The sequence below is a fragment of the Crocodylus porosus genome, unplaced genomic scaffold, assembly GCF_001723895.1.
Source record: "Crocodylus porosus isolate Cpor-Errol unplaced genomic scaffold, CroPor_comp1, whole genome shotgun sequence".
NCBI lineage: Eukaryota > Metazoa > Chordata > Crocodylia > Crocodylidae > Crocodylus > Crocodylus porosus.
Window position 1 is genome coordinate 69,854,559 of NW_017728949.1, and position 6,209 is coordinate 69,860,767.

A 6,209-nucleotide genomic window follows, 5' to 3' on the forward strand; every position below is an offset into this window, starting at 1 on the left:
AGCACCTACATTGAACACCTTCAAGAGTAAATTGGATGCTTATCTTGCTGGGATCCTATGACCCCAGATGACTTCCTGCCCTTTGGGCAGGGGGCTGGACTCGATGATCTCCCGAGGTCCCTTCCAGCCCTGATGTCTATGAAATCTATGAAATCTTAAGTGTAACATCTACCAGAAGCCTAAGTCACATAGACAAGTCCTTAAGTTACCACAGGCAAAGGCACCCAAAGAAGCTTCAATTTACTAAATGAATTAAGCTAACTTGCATTAAGGTTTATTTAATGGTGAATGAGACTGTCAACACAGGGCTTAATGGAATTTAACTAATCCACTGAAAAGTTAATCCAAATGCTCTTTTCTGAGGATCCATTGTAAATACTTGCCAAAAGATGAGAGTCAAGATCTGGTGCTACTTCTGCTTTGAGGGAAAGAACTGGATTTCTTTGTACGTAGTTTGACAAATGCATTACAGTATAAAATACTGCAAAATCTGCCTGTTGCTAGTGCCAGTACTTGATCTGACATAATAAAGAGACCTTGTTTCTTTTTTAGTGACTGCCTCTAAAATGTCAAATGATATTGATGCAAGCCTGATGTTCTAGAGAATTAAGGTCTGATGACAAAGACATAAATACAAAGGCAAAAATCATATTTTTTCTGCTTGTGCTTCTTCAAAGCATTTCTCACAGCTCTTCCCCTAGATAACTTAGGGCTCCTACATGCTGTCAACCACCTTTTTATCTATGGCTTTCACCAAATGCCAGGACTGTAATATGTAAGAACCAGAATAAAATTAGTATAGCGATGGGTGCATTTCTAATATGAGTATCTACTTTGCCTTCTGCCTGACTTCAGAGTAACCCAGCTATCTACCTCTATCTCTCTGCATTAGTAATGTTATAAATGAACATACTGTCTTTGTGTTTTATACTTATTAAATATTTAAACTAAAGTAGTGGCTGAAATCTAGTACCATTGTTCATAGCACCGTACCAACACATGGGGTGCATCTCCACATGAATATAAATGTGATACAATAAACGGTTTTATTGCAGTGCCCTGCACTATAGCACCCTTGTGCCCCAGCCAGCCCCAGTCACTGTCTAGTCGTGTGTTGTGGCAGAATAAATAACTGCAAGAACGCTACTTGCATTAGGCAGTACTATCCTATTGGTGATTTGATTAGTTTACTCCAGCCTAATAGTACCACTCATGTAGACAAGTGAGGCTTTACTTTGGAGCTAATTAAGCAACTTGATAGCAAGCGTCTCATGTAGATGCATCCATGCAGTGATAAAAACCCAGCCAAGAAGTCACCAAATTCCAAAAGATTCACAGAATCTACTTCTCATGAGTTGAACACCAAATGACAATATATTTCAGCAATTCTGGATTATCCACTCGCATGCAGCTTTTGTAAATGAAAATTATACCTTATCTCAACTATAACTGTTCTTAAACTACTTAAGTTGTCCTCCTTCCAGCAATTATTCAAAATCCACTTGCAGTGCAGCCAGGAACATTGTTACTACCCAGGAAGCTGAAACTTAAAATAATATTTTGCCTCCCCCAAATTTTATATTAGTACAGATGATAGTCTGACTACAGTATCCAAGTCAACATTAAAGCTGGAAACCATCATTTATTACTAATCTATAGTAGCAAAGTATCACTTGCAAATAAAGCTTGATTTCCCTAAATAGGAGACTGATCATGATAGCCTTAGTAACATTCATTTTTAAACTAAAATCAAAGTGCACACTAGTTTGTTTGGATGGTTTATTCCATTTTGTTAAGAGATAATTTTAAAGGTTTAGTATAAAAAGAAGATGAACTATTTGGACTAGAGTGAACTAAAGGGTTTATATTAGATTTATAGAGAGAAGACCAATATTTTCAAAAATCATATAAAGAAAAAAATCGACCAAATATTCCATCATATTCCATTTATACATCCAACCTGCTAGAGAGAGATTGAACTGGCAAAGGACACCCGGTCTAGTTCTCAAATGTTCATTTCCCTCCTTGCTACCAAGCATATTCCTTAATCTATAATAACTAGAACTGAAGTCTTCTGTCTTCCATCATGGGGTTAGCAACTGATCTAATCAACTTATTCATATTTCTTGCTGAACCATTTTTTCTTTTGCCTTTCACTTTTAAATCCCCTATTGACTTGAATTAATCTTTAACAGGGTTTGTAGGCCAGGGAACTCACTGAGTTTTGAAAACAAGCTTTTCCAGTTCACTAAATGGCTTCTTCCTAGTCCATCTTCAACAAATTTCAGAAAGGTTAGATACTGGGTGACAAATGTAACTGACTGTCATCAAATAGAAACACTAGAATAGATCAAAAGAAAGAAGGTTGGAGCACAAACCTGTGCCTGAGCAGAAGTTTCAATTCAAGTGAAAACCCCTTTTTGGAAAAATGGTGTATTTTTGTACAGGGATATTAACCACAGAACTGCCACTGGAATTAAGAGATGTGGTGCGCATAAATTCATCTGTAGAAAGTTGATTGTGAAAAGTTGATTTTCTTATATAAGCTCTTCCCCCACCTCCCCAAGAGCTATGTTCTCAAGACACAAAATCATTGTTTTAATGAATGGAATATATTACATAACTGTATAAACTGGTAACTAGATCCTTATGACTTGAGTTGTGTACAGTGTGAAGCCACGTAAACAATGGATTATTTAACAATATACGGTTCCTCATCTGTAAGTCAGCAGTCAGTTTGACAATGGTATAAATATCAGCAGAGAGCCTGTGGTATACAGTGACTCATGTTGTGAATCTAATGCAACTTTTAAGGCTCACTGAGAGAAAATGCAATAAGGTCATGAGAGATCACGTTGTGAAATTACAACATTTCAGGTTGCTGCAGTTTCTTGTGGAATTTTTGCATGCATACAAAAACAAGTCACTATATTCTGCCCTTTCCTAACTATGTTGAAGTGGGAAAGAGTTTCTGATTTCATGACATGCTATATATCAGTTATGTAGAAACTGAGCCAACTATTGAAATAAAAGCATAGCATTTAGCCAAGCAAGTTTACTTGGCTAAAAATGAAAGATCAGACACAAAAGAAAGACCATTTCCATGCAGTGGAAAATATACAACTGAAGGATCATTACCTGAAAAATAGCATTCTATGAAGTATTAACAGGAATGTCACTTGTAAGAAGTGTTTTTTCTGCTCTATTCAGCAATTAGGCCTCACCTGGAGTCCTATTTCCAGTTTTGGGGACCACATTTCAAGAAAGAAATGGGAAAACTGGAAAGCGTCCAAAGGAAAGTAAGAAAAATTATTTGAGGTCTAGAAACATGACATATGTGGAAAGGTTGGAAGATGGAACAAGGTCTTATGTGAGACTCCATATATAAATAAAAACAGGATATAGGAGAAAGTATCAGGTAGTCAACATTGTCACAGTCCACAAAGGCAGCAGTTCTAGCAGGTAGAGCTGGGAGTGGACCAGGGGTTTCAGAGATAAGCCACAGGTTGGAGTAGCAGAGGGCAAAGCTGGGGGTGCTAGTCAGGGGACCTAGTTACATAGGCTGCAGGGCAGAAGCCTTACAAACAGGAAGGACCTGAACAGTAAAAACCTGGTAAGTGGAAGAGCTCAGGCAGCAGAGTCATTATCACAGGTGAAGCACAGAGATTAGTATCAGGTAGATTATGCTAGGCCAATAAGTCTTTGTCTATGTTAAATCCCTGCTTTTCAGTGTCCAACAGGCTACAGGATTTTTGTTCCCACTGATTTTTTGAAGTAATTTTGTAAATTTCCCTTCAGCATGAGAACAGTGGGGTCAGACAGGGAGACAGGGAGTTCGGGGCACGGGGTTCGGTGAAAAATATTCTCCTACCTGTATTCTAATGTCTTTGTCCCTTATTTATTTTTAAATGATAGTTCATAATAATACATAGTATTTGCCTGGTTTCACCGACATAGTCCTCATAAGGGCATTTGGTGCATGGGATGGGATGGGATGGACATGCACATGATCCATGGATTTTGGTGGTTTTGTTGTGGGAGTATTGATACCTGTGGCAGTAGAGATGAATTGACAGTCTTACATTTATTCTTAAGGCATTTATTCTAAGGGTCTCATTGAGTGCCTGTTGATCCACAGGGAGTTTGCTACTTATGCGTTAGGCAAGGATAGAGGGCTGTCTGAAGGCCTGGAACAAAGGAGTTGGAGAGTTCTTTCAAGGTCTGGTCTTTTTTTGAGTATAGGATTTAATTGTTTAATGATCCACCTTATTGGCCCAAGTATAGGGTGGTAAGAACAAACAAGGAGTGTGCAGCCAGTGGGGGGGTTCTTCTTGTACTGTAGCAGGTTGCTACAGAATATTTGGGTGGCTCTTTCAAAGATATGGTTTACGTCTCAGCTGGAGTAACCTTGCTGGGCAAAGGCAGTTTTCAGTTTTGTGAGATGGGTGTCATGAGTATTCTCCTCAGAGTAGATGCAATGGTGTCTAAAGGCTTGGCTGCAGGTTATCACTTTTTGGTGTGTTTGAGATGATTCTGGGTTTTGTGGACCTAAGTTTAGTGGTCTTAGTTTTTGTATTTGGTGGTCTGTAGGGTGCATTTACAGTTTCTACTGCATATATGGGAAATCTCATTCAATTTGGGACTGACAGGCAGCATGTCTCCACAACGAACAATGCAATATAGCTGTGATGAAAGTGCCTGCTGAATATCTGCATTTTATATAGACCTATTCTCTAGGTAGAAGCATGGAACATTCATAGTACTATAGCAAGAATATCACACTTACTGATTGGAGCAGGACTGTTCAACATTTAAGTCCCCAGGGGCCACACACCATGAGGGACACACTGCACAGGCCACACAAAGTGAGTCATCTTGCTGTGCAGGTAATCCACCCTGCTGCTTCATTCAAACTCCCCCCCGCACGGCTACACTATGTGCAGCTACATGAGTGCAATTCCCCACATTCTCTTGCTGCAACACACACCATCACTGGCATCCCTCCATCCCATCACTGCACTGAGAGCCCCTCCACTGGTGCCCTGATCTCCCCTCCAACACCCAGCATGACCCAACCTCATCCTCAGCTCCCTGCACTGCACCATGCTGCCCACCCCCTGGGCAGACAGAGAAGGGAGGGGGAGCCCAGAGACTCTGGCAACAAAGGCAGGGGAACAGTGGCTGACTTGCAAACTGCATGCGGCCTATGGGCCGCCAGCTGGACAGCCCTGGATTAAGGAGATCCCCAATTCACAGCAATATTGTGTGTATTTTTCCATTAACCAAGCCACCTTATATTTGGGTCTGGTTACTGGGTGTGTTAACGCTGCAAGTAGCAGACTGCAAACGCTTTCTATAATGCAAAGCATAACCAGTGATTAAAGAGGCACTAAATGGAGCAATGGAGGGGCAGAGTAAGTAGAATGATATGGCTCACTATATATGCTAGGAATATATAAACAGAAATATTTGAGCTGAAGAGAGGCCCTGTTGCTACTAAAAAGGATGCAGTTTTTCTGCATGCAGTTAATCCATTTCCTGCCAATATACTCCCACACTACACCAGCTTTTTAGTGTATCCTTATGTTACCAGTGTCAGAGAGGACAGAATAGCATCAGCAGGCCTGAACAGAGGTTTATTTCCATGCGTATTAAACCAGCTTGAGCACCAGTTCTCAGGTGTTTGTTATCACCTATTCCACAGCTGTAGAATTTACCATGGAAATCCCCCCCTCCTCCCGCTTAGTAATTCAACTCAGAATCTCAGCATTCATTTGTCACAATAAATAAGCCTCTAGGCCTTATGATTATGAAGGAAGCACTAATCAAATAAAATCAATGCAATAAAGCCAGTACGTGGTCTGGAAAGCACCCAAAATGGCAGCTTTGAGAGGTGTGAACTGCCCCATTCATCTCAATCACCACTGCATGGACCTTGCAATTCAGCAAGTAGAGAACTGTGCAATTCAACACCTTTACTTCCTTTTTGACATTTTGCTGCTGCCTCGTGGCTAATATTTTCTTTTCATCTTCCTAGCTGGCTGGGGCTTGCAGCTGCTACTTCTGTTCAGCTTTCTTAACTAGGTAAAGTTCATACTGGCTACGGGGGACGACCTAATCGTTGACCTAGTGATTGATGGGAAGTTGGGTGACAGCGACCACGAGCTGATCACCTTCACCATCCGCCGTAAAGCTGGCAAGTCAGTCAG